At 41.2% G+C, this 13989-nt stretch overlaps 1 pseudogene; it reads right to left on the minus strand.

The window, feature by feature from the left end:
- Positions 1-479: 479 nt before the first annotated feature.
- Positions 480-11620, minus strand: LOC139433500 (protein NLRC3-like; annotated as a pseudogene).
- Positions 11621-13989: the final 2369 nt, after the last annotated feature.

The following is a 13989-nucleotide window of genomic DNA, read 5'->3' on the forward strand; positions in this document are numbered from 1 at the left end:
TAAAAACAGGATGAAATATGACTAAAACTAAAAATAACATTTCACACAGGACTAAGACTAAAACTAAATTAAAAAATAGGTGACGAAATTAACACTAGTTTGAAGCAGATCCTGGTGTTAGCACTCACCCTGTTCTCCTCCGGCTCCGTCCAGCTGTAAACTGGCATCTTGCAGTCTGACTTCTTAATTGGACTTTAGCCCCTTCCTGTCTGCAGCTCCTCCTCTTTGTTGCAGCCTTACCAGCTGAACCAGCTCACATACAGGGACAGTATCTACTTTTACTCAAGTACAATATCTGAGTACTTCTACTTTTACTCAAGTACAAGATCTGAGTACTTCTACTTTAACTCAAGTACAAGATCTGAGTACTTCTACTTTAACTCAAGCACAAGATCTGAGTACTTCTACTTTAACTCAAGCACAAGATCTGAGTACTTCTACTTTAACTCAAGCACAAGATCTGAGTACTTCTACTTTACTCAAGTAACCTCCTCTGACATCTGCAGCATGTAGGCCAGAGCAGAGCAGTGGATCTCAGATAGATTCTCCTCAGATCGGTTCTCTGACTTCAGGAACTCTGTGATCTCCTGGTGTACCGAGTGGTCCTTCATCCCTGTCAGGCAGTGGAAGATGTTGATGCTCCTGTCGGGAGAGATTTTAGAACTTCTCATCTCCTTCAGGTTGCTGATGGCTCTCTGGATGTCTTTGTGACTCATCAGTCTCTGGTTGATTTCTGGTCTGTTGTCTGTGCGACCCAGCAGGCCTCCTAACAGTCTCTGGTTGGACTCAGAGAGAGGCCGTGGAGGAAGCGGACAAACAGGTCCAGGTGGCCATTTTACTTCTGAGGGATTTCTCCATGGCTCCCTTCAGGAGACATCCAGGGATGGGTACTCCTGATCTCTGTTGTTACTGTTCTCATAGGGCCAGTATCCTGCAGGAAGTCCTTCAGTACTGCTGTGTCTCTGTTGTGTAACAGTGCAACATGTAGACTGCAGCCAGAACTCCTGAACGCTCAGTGAACAAAGCAGTAGACTGTTTTCTGGAAGATCACACTCTCTCTTTGAAGATCTCTGTACAAACTCCTGAGTGCACCAAGGCCTCGGTGGCATCAAGACCACAGCGCTGCAGGTCTTCTTGGTAGAACATGATGTCTCCTTTCTCCAGATGTTCAAACGCCAGCCTCCCCAGCTTCAGAAGAATCCCTGTCAGCCTCCGTCAGCTGCTGTGGACTCGTCTCATGTCCCTCTTCATACTTCTGCTTCTTCCTCTTGGTCTGGACCAGCAGGAAGTGTGAGTACATGTCAGTGAGGGTCTGGGGCAGCTCTCCTCTCTGGTCTGTAGTCAACATGTGGTCCAGAACTGCAGCAGTGATCCAGCAGAAGACTGGGATCACACATGATGTGGAGGCTCCTGGAGCTCTTGATGTGAGAGATGATTCTGCTGGACAGGTCTTCATCACTAATCTCCTCCTGAAGTACTCCTCCTTCTGGGCGTCAGTGAAGCCTCGTACTTCTGTCACCCTGTCCACACACTCAGGAGGGATCTGATTGGCCGCTGCAGGTCTGGAAGTTATCCAGACGAGAGCCGAGGGAAGCAGCTTCCCCCTGATGAGGTTTGTCAGCAGCACGTTGACTGAGGACTGCTGTGAGACATCAGACACAACCTCATTGTTTCTGAAGTCCAGAGAAAGTCTGCTTTCATCCAGGCCGTCAAAGATGAGCAGCACTTTGCAGACAGCCAGCTGCTCTGCTGTGACCTTCTGTAAGGTTGGATGGAAGACATGGAGCAGCCTGAGAAGACTGTACTGCTCTCCTTTGATCAGGTTCAGCTCCCTGAAGGAGAGCGGGATCACCAGACTGACATCTTGGTTTCCCAAACCCTCGGCCCAGTCCAGAGTGAACTTCTGCACGAGAAGGTTTTTCCAACTCCAGCGACTCCGTTGGTCAGGACCGCTCTGATGGGAGTCTGCTGGTCAGGTGAGGCTTTAAAGATGTCCTGGCACTGATTGGAGTGTCATGGAGGGTCTTCTTCTTGGAAGCCGTCTCCAGCTGCCTCACCTCGTTGGGTATTCACCTCTTCACTCTGGCCTGTGTGATGTAGAGCTCAGTGAAGATGCTGTTGAGGAGGGTTTCACTTCATCAGTTCCTTCAGTCACACATTCACATCTCCTCCTCAGACTGAGCCGATGTTCATCTAAAACCTCCTGCAGACCACGTTCTGCTGGAAGAGAAGGAAACAAATAAGGAAAATTGTCACGACTCTTATGTTATGTCACGTTTTTAGTTTTGTATGTCTTGTTATGGGTGTTTTGCTGTTCTGTTCTCCCTGTCATGTTTTCCTCCTTGTGTGTTGTCTGGTCCTCCTCCCTGTGTGTTCCTCCCCGTCGTTAGTTTCCCTGGTGTGTCTAATTGTCTTGATTGTGTTCACCTGTTTCCCTTGTGTGTCTGCTGTACTCATCATCACCAGCCCCGCCCCTGATTGTTTTCACCTGTGTCTTGTTGTCGTATGTTTAAATTCCCCTGTCTCCCAGTGTTCAGTGTCAGTTTGTCTTGCCATAGTCAGGTCTATACTCTCTTTATGCTCTAGAAAAGTTTTGTTCCTCACTACGTGAGCGATTTCCTTTTGTTCTCATTTTTGTCATCTCATCCTGAGATTCGATAGTGACCTTTTTTTGTTATTGTACTTTTAGAATCCACGTTCAGTGGATGTGTGAGATCTATAGTTTGATAGATATTACGAAGATGATTTGAGGTCTCGCCAGGAGAACGTGTATATACTACGTATTTCCCCACAGCATCCATGTAAAGTTGGCGTCAACCTTCACAGGGGGAAAACAGTATTTCCGGTATCGAAGTTTTCATAATAAAAACCGAAAGTATTCCCCTCACTGTCAAATGATTACACAGTGATAGTTGCATTACTCATCCACTAAAAACATCAGTTTATCTTTGTTAATTGACACAATATTGATTAGTTTAAATTGTGTAAAATGCTTTTGTGTTTTTAACCTTTGATTCGGAGAAACACATTTTTTTCTGAGTTTAGGATGGCCAAAGACACTACACTACCCATAATCCTCGGCTATCGTTTGGGACTACAACATCCGCTTTGCTTGACAAACCCCATGATTAGTCCTCAAGCTCAGTGATTGTATGTTGGAGTGGCAGTGCGCCAAGGTTTACGCTGAGCGTCAAACAGCTCTTTCAAATGGAACGAAACCACGGCCAGACTATCCAAAACTGGAATTGGAACGGGTCCACCTTCCACCCCCACCCGCCCAGAACTACACATGCTGGCTAATTGTGTTTCACAACAAGTTATATTGGCACGTCTCTACTGGGAATTGTAGTTTTAAAATACGTTTTCGTTATTTGCCCATAATTAGACGTTGCCAGTATTAGACCTCTTAACACCACACCCCCGATAACCGGGGAAAAAAAACGCATCATCAGCAGAAAACCAGCGTTCTGAGTGCATCTTAATATTCAATAAACTATGAATGCTTTTATATCCATGTAACGGGAAGAAACTCAGCTAACTGAAAAAAAATAATTATTTTTCTTACTAACTGCTGTCTGTGCAATTTACTCCCGCGAGTTGGCAGACTTTATTTTGCTTACTTTAACATAATTTCTCATGGTGGGGCTAAGCCATTTCTTGGTATGGGTGTAGCCTACCCCAGCCATACCCTGGCGCTGCCACTGGTGGGATGTATGGAGCGGGCCATTCTGCACATGCGTTAAATGCGTTAAATATTTTAACGCAATTAATTCAAAAAATTAATTGCCGCCGTTAACGCGATAATTTTGAAAGCATTACAATAAACCTAGAATTCTTGAAATCTTGAAAGGGATGTGCAAAATAGTCATTATATACAGTCTTTAATTAACTATTAGTAGAGAATAATGAGTAATGAATATACTTTATAGGGATCCTATTAATATCTAATAATAAAAATAATGAAAATGCAATAACATGCTTTAAACCACTAGGTGTCCCTTTATATCAGCTGTGCACCTTTATGGTGTAAATACAGCCAATTGGATCAAATATAAAAGTCAGCCGAATTAGTGTTGATACTGCAAGGAGACGTATTGTATGAAAAGAAATGTAAGATGTTGTTTAATTGCTGATATATTTATGATCCACGTCACGTTTTCAGTGTTGGCGGCAGTTCCTCATGTTTGCCTAGAAGTCTTCTCTGCAGGGCTCTATAAATAGAGAACTACGGCAGATATGTAATATTAATGCCGTTATTACAATGCCGTTATGTGATGACTTTCAAAGAGAAAAGCAAGCACACTCGGAATAAAGTATTATTTTTAAAAATGTAGATCTGAGATCTCACCATATGCCGTTTCCATGGAAACGCATCCTTCGCCAAAAAATACGATGTTGTTGTAATTCAATGGGAAAATGGTCCAAACAGCACCAGACTTCAGACTTTCATTAATGGGGCCGGCCCTCAACAGCTCTATGTCAATTATGGGATGTCATCATTATGCCGTTGCCATGGCGACAGATCCCTCGCCATGAAACATGGTGTTGTTGTAATTCAATGGAAAATCGTCCAAACGGCGCCAGACTCATATGATGGCTAATGGTCCGGCCCTCAACAGCTCTACGTCAATTATGGGATGTCATCATATGCCGTTTCCAGGGCAAACACGTCCCTCGCCATAAAACACAATGTTGTCTTAAGTCAATGGAAAATGGTCCAAACTGCACCAGACTTCAGATGACAGTTAATGGTCCGGCCCTCAACACTTCAATATGACAATAGTGAGTTTTCCTCAAAAGCTGTTGCCATAACTCCTGTGTAAATGGTAAAAAAAGTGTTCAAAATTTCACATATGTGCTAACCGTCAAGCCCTCGACACATATATGTGTAAGTTTTGAGATTTCGTCAAATATCGTTGCTATGGAAACAAAATGGTCGCCGTGAAACACGATTTTCTCATAACTCCAGTTAACAGGCTCCAAACGGCAACAAAACTTCACAGGTTTGATAACGATGTAGCCCTCAACACATCTAAGCATATTATGGGGTGTCATCAAATGCCGTTGCCATGGCGACAGATCACCCGCCCATCAAACACAATGTTTGTGTTACTGCTGTAACTCAAAGACATTGTCCGATCGGCCTGAAACTTCCCACGTTTGCCAACGGCCGAGTCCTCGAGACACCTAGACACACACGTCGACGTGCGGACAACAGCCTGTGGAGCGTCGAAGACCCGCTCAACGCTGCTTGCAGCTTTAATTATTATTATTATTATTCTAGATACCATTTGAGTATCTTCTTGATATTTTCAATTCTATATTTATATCATTGACCTTCTACTTTCCTCCTATTTTGTATATACTCTTAATATTTAAATGTTTTCATAAAATATAACACATTCAAAAGGCTTTACAAAAATGAAAGACATTAAGAAAAAGGCAGTTTAAACAGTCATTAAAAAGCAACACAATCTACCTGCATTGCATTACTCTAAATGTGTAATAACGTGCTTTAGCCAGTAGGTGGTTTGGGTTAAAAAGCTGTCAAGTTTACAGTGTTAACAAAATAAAAATATACTGCTGTTTCTGGGTTTTAGTTACGACGGATATATTTAGTTATTGTTTTGATATTTGTAACACAAAGCGATGGAAAAAACCCACAGCAACACAGAAAAAGATGGTCTTAACATGACCCAGACTATCCAAAACTGGAATTGGAACGGGTCCACCCTCACCCCACCCCCCCAGAACTACACATGCTGGCTAATTGTGTTTCACAACAAGTTATATGGCACGTCTCTACTGGGAATTGTAGTTTTAAAATACGTTTTCGTATTTCCCATAATTAGACGTTGCCAGTATTAAAACCTCTTCTACACCAACACCCCCGATAACCGGGGGAAAAAACGCATCATCAGCAGGAAACAGCGTCTGAGTGCATCTTAATATTCAATAAACTATGAATGTTTTATATCCATGTACGGGAGAAACTCAGCTAACTGAAAAAAAATTAGTATTTTTCTTACTAACTGCTGTCTGTGCAATTTACTCCGCGCGAGTTGGCAGACTTATTTTGCTTACTTTTAACATAATTTCTCATGTGGGGCTAAGCCATTTCTTGGTATGGGTGTAGCCTACCCCCAGCCATACCCTGGCGCTGCCACTGGTGGGATGTATGGAGCGGGCCATTCTGCAACATGCGTTTAAATGCGCTTAAATATTTTTAACACAATTAATTCAAAAAATTAATTGCCGCCGTTAACGCCGATAATTTTGACAGCATTACAATAAAAACCTTAGAAATTCTTGAAATCTTGAAAGGGATGTGCAAAATAGTCATTATATACAGTCTTAATTAACTATTAGTAGAGAATAACGGGTAATGAATATACTTTATAGGGATCCTATTAATATCTAATAATAAAAATAATGAAATTCAATAACATGCTTTAACCACTAGGTGTCCCTTTATATCAGCTGTGCACCGTTATGGTGTAAATACAGCCAATTGGATCAATATAAAAGTCGGCACGAATTAGTGTTGATACTGCAAGGAGACGTATTGTATGAAAAGAAATGTAAGATGTTGTTTAATTGCTGATATATTTATGATCCACGTCATGTTTCAGTGTTGGCGGCAGTTTCTCATGTTTGCCTAGAAGTCTTCTCTGCAGGGCTCTATAAATAGAGAACTACGGCAGATATGTAATATTTAATGCCGTTATTACAATGCCGTTATGTGATGACTTTCAAAGAGAAAAGCAAGCACACTCGGAATAAAGTATTATTTTAAAAATGTAGATCTGAGATCTCACCATATGCCGTTTCCATGGAAACGCATCCTTCGCCAAAAAATACGATGTGTTGTAATTCAATGGAAAACTGGTCCAAACAGCACCAGACTTCAGACTTTCATTAATGGGCCGGCCCTCAACAGCACTATGTCAATTATGGGATGTCATCATATGCCGTTGCCATAGCGACAGATCCCTCGCCATGAAACATGGTGTTGTTGTAATTCAATGGAAAATCGTCCAAACGGCGCCAGACTTCATATGATGGCTAATGGTCCGGCCCTCAACAGCTCTACGCCAATTATGGGATGTAATCATATGCCGTTTCCAGGGCAACACGTCCCTTGCCATAAAACACAATGTTGTCTTAAGTCATGGAAAATGGTCCAAACTGCACCAGACTTCAGATGACAGTTAATGGTCCGGCCCTCAACACTTCAATATGACAATAGTGAGTTTTCCTCAAAAGCTGTTGCCATAACTCCTGTGTAAATGGTAAAAAAAGTGTTCAAATTTCACATATGTGCTAACCGTCAAGCCCTCGACACATATATGTGTACGTTTTGAGATATCGTCAAATGTCGTTTCTATGGAAACAAAATGGTCGCCGTGAAACACGATGTTCTCATAACTCCAGTTAACAGGCTCCAAACGGCACAAAACTTCACAGGTTTGATAACGATGCAGCCCTCAACACATCTAAGCATATTATGTGGTGTCATCAAATGCCGTTGCCATGGCGACAGATCACCCGCCATCAAACACAATGTTTGTGTTACTGCTGTAACTCAAAGACATTGTCCGATCGGCCTGAAACTTCCCACGTTTGCCAACGGCCGAGTCCTCGAGACACACACGTCGACGTGCGGACAACAGCCTGTGGAGCGTCGAAGACCCGCTCAACGCTGCTTGCAGCTTTAATTATTATTATTATTCTAGATACCATTTGAGTATCTTCTTGATATTTTCTATTCTATATTTATATCATTGACCTTCTACTTTCCTCCTATTTGTATATACTCTTAATATTTAAATGTTTTCATAAAATATAACACATTCAAAAGGCTTTACAAAAATGAAAGACATTAAGAAAAGGCAGTTTAAACAGTCATTAAAAAGCAACACAATCTACCTGCATTGCATTACTCTAAACGTGTAATAACGTGCTTTAGCCAGTAGGTGGTTTGGGTTAAAAAGCTGTCAAGTTTACAGTGTTAACAAAATAAAATATACTGCTGTTTCTGGTTTAGTTTACGACGGATATATTTAGTTATTGTTTTGATATTTGTAACACAAAAGCGATGGAAAAAACCCACAGCAACACAGAAAAGATGGTCTTAACATGAGTAGTTAATAAAAAACAATAATATCAAACAAATTACTATTACTACTAACTTTATTGTGAAATTCAAACTGAACGGTAAAAGAATAGTTTCCGGTCTAATCTGATGCCCGATCTCTGTAGATAAATAAAAATAAAGAACTAGACAGATGTGTAATATTTAATGCAGCCGAACCATTTATTGCAATGCATTCATGTGATGACTTTCAAAGTGTAAAGCAAGCACTGCTGAATAAAGTATGATTTTATCTTTACGAAACGTTTTTTTTTCATATGGAATGCAGTTGGAGGTCAACCAATCACAGAGTTTGATAACTAATCACGGGGTTTGTCAAACAGAGCACATGGTGTAGTCCTAAACGATAGCTGGGGATTCTGGTTAGTGTTGTGTGTTCGGCCATCCTTTACTCCGGAAAAATATTTGTTTCTCCGAATCGAAGGGGAAAAATACAAAAGCATTGCACACAATTTAAACCAATCAATGTTGTGTAATCAACAAGCATAATCTGGTGTTTTTTAGTCGATGAGTAGTGCAGATATCACTGTGAAATCAATCGACAGTAAGGCGAATACTTACTTCCGGGTGTACAATTCTCCGTTATCCAATGGGAATGGACGCTCACATTGCCTTTAAGGGCAGCCGACACAAACGAATGCTGTGCTTCCATGAGCGTTAAATCCCGCCGCAGATGGGAATACATTGCAATCAGTTGAAAGCTATTTGCGTCCCTTTATGAAGCTGAAGGAGCCTCGGAGCGTCACAACTGCACGCCTCGGGACCCTGACCAAGCGTCGCTCCTGGACGCTTAGGGAGTGAGAGTGTGTTGGTCTGTGACCCCTCCTGTTGTTCATTGATACGCCTGAAACAAGCACTTGTCAAGGTTCAGAGGCACATTTTGCAAATAGGGCAGTAGCCATCGATCATCTTAAGATAAGATATACTTTATTGATCCCAAGTTGGGAAATGTTTTTGTGACAGCAGCATGTACTACTTTGTTCTACTCCACTACAATTCAGAGGTCAACCTGGTATTTTTACTCCACTGCATTTATTTGAGTTACTTTGCAGATTCTGATTAATGATGTGAAATATAAACAACCCTTAAATCAGACTGTAGTTACACCTGAGCCAAATTCAGGGAAGGTGATTGTCAAGGGCCAAAATAAACTATGCAATATATTAGAAATTAAGTATTTTGTCAGGCTTAATATCTATCTGTAGATAGATACCCCCAAAGCTTTTTTCTTATTCAAAAGAAGATCTTAACTTAAAGCATTCTTTAATATTTAAATAAAGCCTTATTAGTTTGTCTGTTTTGCACATCCTCCTGTTAATATCTTTGGACGTCCTCCACTAGCTGTTTTATTGTAGAGATCACTACAGTATCTTCTTGATATTTTCTATTCTATATGTATATCATTGACGTTCTACTTTCCCCCTATTTTATATGTAGGCTACTCTTAATATTTGAATTTTCTCATCAAATATAACATATTCTACAAAAAATTTCAATAACATGCTTTAACCACAAGGCAAGTTTACAGTGTTAAAACAATACAATATAATACAAATAACACACAGCATACAATGCCATAATAACTTTGTATTATTAGTGTTGGACACTTATGTATGTATAACATCTGAAGATGTGTAGTTTTATTCATGTTTTCCTTTTCTATCAGCTGTGCACCGTTATGGTGTAAATACAGCCTATCTACCAATTGGATCAAATATAAAAGTCAGTCGAATTAGTGTTGATACTGCAAGGAGACGTATTGTGTGAAGAGAAATTGAAGATGTTGTTAAATTGCTGATATGTCACATATTCAGTTTCGGCGGCAGTTCTTCCAGTTTGTCTGAAAGTCTTCTCATCAGGGCTCTATAAATAGAGAACTACGGCAGATATGTAATATTTAATGCAGCCGAACCGTGTATTACAACGCCGTTATGTGATGACTTTCAAAGAGAAAAGCAAGCACACTCGGAATAAAGTATTATTTTCTTTTTTTATAATGTTTTCGGATTTCATAAACACCATATCCCAACGTGCATTGCGGCTAAAATATCCAATCACCGAGCTTCAACGATAGCTGAGGATTATGGGTAGTTCGATGTTTTATGAAGATTTCTGAAAAAAGAAATATGTCTCTCAGAAACGAAAAGGGAACAAACTATGGGAAAAACACAAAAGCAGTGTACACAATTTAAACAAATTAATGTTAAGGATAAACTGATGTGTTTTAGTGGATGAGTACTGCATATACTAACGTAAAATAATTTGACAGTAAGGGGAATACGGTTGTATTATGAAAACTTTGAGACCGGAAATACTGTTGTCACCCCGTGAGGGTTGACGCCAACTTTACATGGACGCTGCCATCAATTGAAATGAATAGGGGAAAGACATAGTATACACACGTTCTCCTGGTGAGACTTCAAATCATCTTCGTAATATCTATCAAACTATAGATCCTCCACATCCACTGGACGTCGATTAAAAAAGTACAATATACACTTCTCACTAGAAATGTCATCAAAAAGCATTTTAATGGCCAAACTATTCTACAGTTTAGGATTTTCCAGAGAGGGTTATTTGTGAATAACGACCCTCTGGAGCGTTTGTAATCATCCGCCCATATGCCGCAAATTGTTGTTTCTTACACGACCACTAGAGGTGCTAAACTCTAAAACGTGACTATAGGTCGTAATAAGCTGTTGAACAAACGACCTATTTGGTCGTATGAGTTGGGTTACTTGTTGTAATGTCTACGCTCTGCAACAGTATACCAAATCAAAAACAAATGAACCAGGAAGAGGAATAAAACGCTGCATGAAACCTGATGTGCTTTATGATTCTGTTTTCGTCAAGGTTGTGTCTTCCTGGTCGAACGCACTTATTGTAAGTCGCTTTAAAAGTGTCAGCTAAATGTAATGTAATGCATGAGTTCCTCTTACCTCGTGCAGTTCTGGTCTGACTGGCAGCGCGTCTCCTCTTCCCTCTGTGGAGATGAACACATCCTTTATAGCACTTTGCATTAGTGGAGCTGATTCTCACCAATGGGCAGAGCGTCACGTTACACTCGAGATGAAATGTGTCACGCTGCACGAATACGCAGTTGACATGAACTTCACATCTTCTCTTCCTCCGTGTAGCCAGGCACAGATCTGGGTCTCTGCATTGACTCTACATGTGATCTCACAACACGCTGTTATATCTGCTAATGCTAAACACAACCAGCTCACCAGGTTATCACTATTATTAATAATCATCTTAATAATACATATTATATATCCTTCATATATCAGGTCAGGTTACAGCAGAAACTCTTACTTTGTGTCTGAGGGTTCATTTCTGAACTTCTCAAACCAGTCCTTAGACCGGTCACTCATCAGAGACAGCCAGCTGGAGAATGAAGATCTGTCCTCTTCCTCATCTTTGAAACCACTCATCTTCTCCAGTCTGAGAGATACACCAGTAACACTACACACACACACACACACACACACACACACACACACACACACACACACACACACACACACACACACACACACACACACACACACAGTCACACGTTCTATAACTCTGATGGATCAGCAAACAGGAAGTAAACAGAGTTTGCAGAAGTCTCATTGGATGCTGGTTTTTAACAAAGAAGTTATGTTATCCGTCTGACAGAGTAAATAATGAATGTGTTTAAAGTAGTGTTAATTTCGTTGACTAAAACTATGACGAAATATGTTCGTCAACGACCTTTTTTTCCATGACGAAAACGAGACGATGACGAGACGGCACCGACGGCAGTAACAATAACTGTAACGAAATCATAATGCAATATCGTTGACGAAAAGTGACGAGACGAAAATGTAGTTTACTAAATAAAAACTATGACAAAATCTCTCTTTACTTTCGTTGACGAAAAATGAGGAGACGAAATATTATCAAAGATAACGTTACATCTCTGATAGTCAGTTTTTCTCCCAGCAGTTCCATTTCCGGTGCTGCGGCAGGGCAGCAGCTGTGTGTCTGCGGGGCGCGCGGCGGTAGATTTGAATTACACCGGGCAGCGGCAAAATATGAACTGTCAGGAAGACAGTTCATAGCTCATGGTCTAACTCACCTTATTCAACAGAAAATAAAATGGCAACAACAGGGCTTGGGAGCAGTGGTCGCACTCGCGTTAACCGAATACCCCCCGTCAGCGCGAGTGAGTGATAAATTGTGCACTCGACGGATAATAATGGATTATGACGGAAATGTTACGATCCTGTCCGTCAAAATGACTGACAACGAAAAAGTCTAAAGCCACCACTGCTTGGGAGAAAGAAACGACGTGGTATTTGGGCCCTTTTTCGCTACAATGAGGCGGAGAAAAAAAGCGAATGCATTGTTTTATCAGAAGGGAAGCAATGTCGCTTTACCGCACCGTTGTGACGAAAAGGGAGCTGAGCCAGAAGGCAAAGCTCTCTGTCTACCGGGCCATTTTCGTTCCTACCCTCACCTACGGTCATGAAGGATGGGTCACGACCGAAAGAACGAGATCGCGGATACAAGCGGCCGAGATGGGTTTCCTCCGCCGGGTGGCTGGTGTCTCCCTTAGGGATAAGGGGAGAAGTTCGGTCATCAGGGAGGGACTCGGAGTTGAGCCGCTCCTCCTTCGCGTCGAAAGGAGCCAGTTGAGGTGGTTCGGGCACCTAGTTAGGATGCCACCTGGGCGCCTCCCTAGGGAGGTGTTCCAGGCACGTCCAGCTGGGAAGAGACCAAGGGGTAGACCTAGGACCAGGTGGAGGGACTATATCTCTTCGCTGGCCTGGGAGCGCCTTGGGACCCCCCAATCAGAGCTGGTTGATGTGGCCAGGGGAAAGAAAGTTTGGGGCTCTCTGCTGGAACTGCTACCCCGCGACCCGACCACGGATAAGCGGGAGAAGATGGATGGATGGATGAAGCAATGTGGCCATAACACAGGTAAAAACACCACAAACCTGATACTCTCTGCAAAGCTGCTTTCTAATCAACCTGTTTTTCATCAAATAAGGACAAGATATAAACTTATTGTGAAATACGTTTGACTAAAATGACAAATTATTGGTTTTGACCAGTTTGACTGGAATGTTCTATATAATCTGATGACTAAAAAGACTCAACAGTTTTCATTGACAAAAAGTAGACTAAAATAATTAGTTTTCTTTGACTAAAATAAGACTAAAATGCTCAGACTTTTAGTCGACTAAAACTTGACTAAATAAAAACAGGATGAAATATGACTAAAACTAAAAATAACATTTCACACAGGACTAAGACTAAAACTAAATTAAAAAATAGGTGACGAAATTAACACTAGTTTGAAGCAGATCCTGGTGTTAGCACTCACCCTGTTCTCCTCCGGCTCCGTCCAGCTGTAAACTGGCATCTTGCAGTCTGACTTCTTAATTGGACTTTAGCCCCTTCCTGTCTGCAGCTCCTCCTCTTTGTTGCAGCCTTACCAGCTGAACCAGCTCACATACAGGGACAGTATCTACTTTTACTCAAGTACAATATCTGAGTACTTCTACTTTTACTCAAGTACAAGATCTGAGTACTTCTACTTTAACTCAAGTACAAGATCTGAGTACTTCTACTTTAACTCAAGCACAAGATCTGAGTACTTCTACTTTAACTCAAGCACAAGATCTGAGTACTTCTACTTTAACTCAAGCACAAGATCTGAGTACTTCTACTTTTACTCAAGTACAAGATCTGAGTACTTCTACTTTAACTCAAGTACAATATCTGAGTACTTCTTCTTTTACTCAACTACAAGATCTGAGTACTTCTACTTTAACTCAAGTACAAGACCTGAGTACTTCTAC

Source organism: Pseudochaenichthys georgianus, unplaced genomic scaffold (assembly GCF_902827115.2).
Source record: "Pseudochaenichthys georgianus unplaced genomic scaffold, fPseGeo1.2 scaffold_522_arrow_ctg1, whole genome shotgun sequence".
Lineage (NCBI taxonomy): Eukaryota > Metazoa > Chordata > Actinopteri > Perciformes > Channichthyidae > Pseudochaenichthys > Pseudochaenichthys georgianus.